The sequence below is a fragment of the Curcuma longa genome, unplaced genomic scaffold (assembly GCF_044706935.1).
Source record: "Curcuma longa cultivar G26 ecotype Majalengka, Jawa Barat unplaced genomic scaffold, ITB_CL_G26_1.1 contig_19037, whole genome shotgun sequence".
NCBI classification, from domain to species: Eukaryota; Viridiplantae; Streptophyta; class Magnoliopsida; order Zingiberales; family Zingiberaceae; genus Curcuma; species Curcuma longa.
This window is the reverse complement of record NW_027430980.1, coordinates 26,236-30,278: the sequence shown is the minus strand read 5'-3', so window position 1 is coordinate 30,278 and position 4,043 is coordinate 26,236. Positions and strand designations below refer to the sequence as shown.

At 42.1% G+C, this 4,043-nt stretch overlaps 1 pseudogene; it reads right to left on the bottom strand.

The window, feature by feature from the left end:
- Nucleotides 1-709: 709 nt before the first annotated feature.
- Nucleotides 710-2,024, bottom strand: LOC141817014 (protein RGF1 INDUCIBLE TRANSCRIPTION FACTOR 1-like; annotated as a pseudogene).
- Between the last annotated feature and the right edge of the window lie 2,019 nt (nt 2,025-4,043).

Genomic DNA, 4,043 nt, shown 5'->3' with positions numbered 1-4,043 from the left:
AAGTCAATTTCGTTCGAGTTGTATTTAAGTTTGGTCAAGTCATATATCATGAGAAAGATGTATATAATTCAACTCGGTAATTGCGGAAGCACCTATCATCAATAAGATACGGGTAGATATTAACTCGGTAGAGATGTCTCTCAATAATAAAAGAAAGAGATGCGTTATTTGAGAACTAAGCTCATCCTTCATTTTCTATTTAAAGATAATTGATTACAGCATCAATTCACTATTTTTCTTCATTCATCTTCTCCATTGAGGAAGGACGAAGGAAGGAAGGAGACGTGCAAGGGCGGAGTCAAGCTTATTTATACCCGGGTTGTAGCCCAGGGTCTTACGGCGACAAAAAAAAAAACCCTTGAATTTAAGAGGGGAGAAAAAAATTTAAGAGCTAATCTGGGATATACCGTTGATGTAATCCTTCGTCAGTCTGGATAAATCACTCGATAAGTTCCACAATTGGAGACGTGATATATTGTTAACTAATTGATTGAAGTATGCATCCTGTTACATGGAAACAAAATTGGCGAGCAGCGAGACATTGTGCCCACCTAGACAGTAACGGGAATGCTCAGCCGTAAGCCCAGCTACTTCCATCCACGACAAGCACCAGCAACCAAAGACTACTCTTCTACTTAGACGCAAACAAATTGATAAATAGCTACGTATTACGACAGCATGCAGCGAGTGACTAATCACTGGCCGCGCATTAGGAGAGGGGGGACCTGTGAGGGGCTCCCTTCCTCCTGCTGCTTAACGACAGCACTATCTGGGGGAAGAACCCCCGCCGCCGCCGCCGCCGCCGCCAGACTCGCTGCCGTTGTCCTGCGCTGCTGCAGGGTCTTCCAGGATCGAGTTCGGTGTGAACTGGCCGTCGCCGACTTCCTCGACCAGATTCTCGAAGTGGGAGAAGGCGAAATCCGACGCGTCGAACCGGAGTAGTATGTTCGACAAGTCCTCTCCTCGGGACACTACGTGCTCCACCTGCGTACCTCACAATTGAGCGCTTCCTTGATAAATCGTTAAGCGGAGATGAACGTGTACCTTGCAGGAGAGGGAGCAAAAGTGGAAGGGCTCCTGGAGGATTCTGTCGCAGCTCAGGCAAATGTTTCCTGAGCCTTTGGAAGGCCGGGACTGAGGCCTTGGCTTCAGAAACACCACTTTGGCACTGTTGATGGTGTAGGGCTGTCAATGCAAATCAACAATTAACTGAACTCGTTTGGCCATGAACATAAAATTTCTCTTAACTGAACTAGTAAAAGCTAATTAATCACCTGCACGAAAGAGCAGTCTATAAGCTTCTCGAGATCATCCAATCGAACCACGTCGTTGTACACATACCGTCTCACCTGAATTGTAACGCAGAAAATGAATGTTCTTCATTTTTTTGGGAAATTATACTGAATCCTGAAAGATTGTGGTGATTGCTTAATAATTGAGGGAGTTCGTTGAAGTTCTTTGAAGGTTTTCACACCTTGAAGAAAGCTGCCAAAAGGCAAGTTTTATTTATGTTTAGATTCGCAGAATCGCGTTTTGAGTTAAAATTCTGATCGAGGAAGGAAATTGCTTCTCGAGTTTGAATGAAAAATCCATACGAGATTTTGTTGTCGCAACAGGGGAGACAAGATCTAGAAGGCTATTCAATCTCCCTGCTTATTCTCAAGATACATATTGCTGAGATTAATTGCATAGAATTCAAAACTGTACCATTATCCGTGGTGATAATGAGGGGAGGGGAAAGGATTTACCATGGTGATAAATTTGGAGAATCGATATGAAGAGAGAAACAAAAATAATGCTGCTGTGCTGATGATGATAATAATAGTAAAGGAGGTTGCAGAGAAGAGATAGACCTGGAGAAGAGGGTGGCGGGAATGCGCAGGGGCGCAGTGGGGGCAGATGCTGGAGCAGCAATCGAGGCAGAAGATGTTCTTCTCGTTCTTCTTGCGGCTCTCGTGGGCCCCGCACCCGACGAAGAAGCTCTCCTCCACCAGCCTCCCCAGCCACCCCGGCACCGCCGCCATCGCCGCCCTTCCTCCGCCTCCTCCTCCACACTCGCCTCTTCGACACGCTTGTCTCTACGTGAATTGACTTTTCAGTGACAGCGCAGTAATGTCCCTCCCTCCCAATTCTCGGCTTTAAGCTCGTAGAAGAAGATCGTATTGAAGGAGAAGAGTAAATAAAAGGTGTGGTGTAGTGCAGGCCTGTGTTCACGGCCCTCTGCATCTATTTATAGCAGAACAGAGAAAGATTACAGAGCAAGAAAAAGGAGAGGAAATCAAATCAAATTATTATTATTTTCCTTTAGTGTCTCGTACTTCTTCTTTCCCTGTGGTTAAGAGGGTGGGAAACAAAATGGAAAGCTTGAGAAAAAACGAGATTCGATGCCATTATCCAAGTTCGTCCCTCTGCTCTCTGACATATATCATCGAATTGATACTCGCTGCGATTTTTCCATTTTTATAATGTTCTTTTATAAACTTTGATGGGCACTAAGAGACTGTAAAACGCTAAAGGAGACACAGTCGTGAACTATACATGGAATAGCTGTAATTCGAGTACTCCAGTAGCTTTCAGACGCCAGATCGCCTGAACTTCATCTCGACAGGAAGATTCAACTCCAGTGGGGAAGACAACACGATAAGAATAATCTTTTCTCCATTGATTCAACCTCTAGCACCACCTTGATGGATTCCAAATGATCATTGAATTCATTGGCGCAGATGCGATCTGATGAAGTTCAGTTACCTTGAGCAATATGGTCAGAATCTATATAAACTACGTGATCTCAGCCTGCACTCCATCTTCGATCTGTACTGAATGCATGCGATGCGAGGAAGAAGCTATAAATAGGCAAAATTCGTTCATACACGCAGTTGGTGATCTTAACCATCTGATCTCTGCGACGATGAGCGGCGTCATCGCTTCCCCGGCCAGCTGAACTCCGACCTCCGGAAGCTCGATCGCCCTTTTCCACGCCTCCTTTCATGGTCATAGTGGACGAGCAGATGATCAATGTCCAGAACATGGAACTCGATCGTCCTACTTCTTCGTCTAGTGGATCCCCGACAGCGTCAAGTCCAGCGTGTGCGACATTCCTCCGAATGGGCTCGAGATGGCGTCTACGTACCTTCGTCGGCAGCTCGACCTCCATCTCGCGGCCATGTTCGGGCGGAAGGGCTTCCTGCATTGGTACACTGGGGAAGAGGAACATCAACATCTGGTCGATCGCTGAATACCAGCAATATCAGGACGCATTAAATATAAGGAAGAGTAGTCTTATAGTTAGATTTCTCACAAATAGAGGAAAATATTTGATTAGAGGGAAGAAAATGTGAGAGACAGTAGTTTATATAGTATATAACAATATTAATAACGTATTAAATAAGTGACTATGTAGATATTTTTTTTTACATTATTGAGTTAGTTATTATCGAATAAATTTATTAAATTGGATAAAGATAATGTCCTCTCATATAATGATCAAAGGATGTTGAGCATTTGGATTGATCACGGTATGCGCTTCTCGATTTACCCTGATGGTCGGTGGGAAACTTCCATGGGATCGGACCGGTCATTCCTAGGGATTGAGTCCATGAGACTGACTGAAATTTATCAATTATAGCTTTTCGATTTACTTTTTCGTAAATGATTATAGGACTGACCACATGACACTATTGGGATTTGGGATGACAGATTTTATCTTTGGTTGAAAAAACAAATAGAGAAAAATATTTGATTATTAGAGAAAAAAGTAAACAATAATTTAGAGTATATAACAATATTAATAAGGCATTAAATAAATGACTACCTAAATTCTTTTGCATTTTTATATTTGATCTACTATATCCCTATTTATATATAAATAAATTTTATTTTATTTTAACATTTTAACTAAGTTAATTTTTATCTCACTTGTTATCTATTAATGTGCATTTATAATTAATATATAATATGACTATGACTATACTATCTTAAGGGCACTTTTTAAAAATTTTCCTTAAAAAGTCAAAATCAAAATTTTTTCTCTAATAGTTCAACTT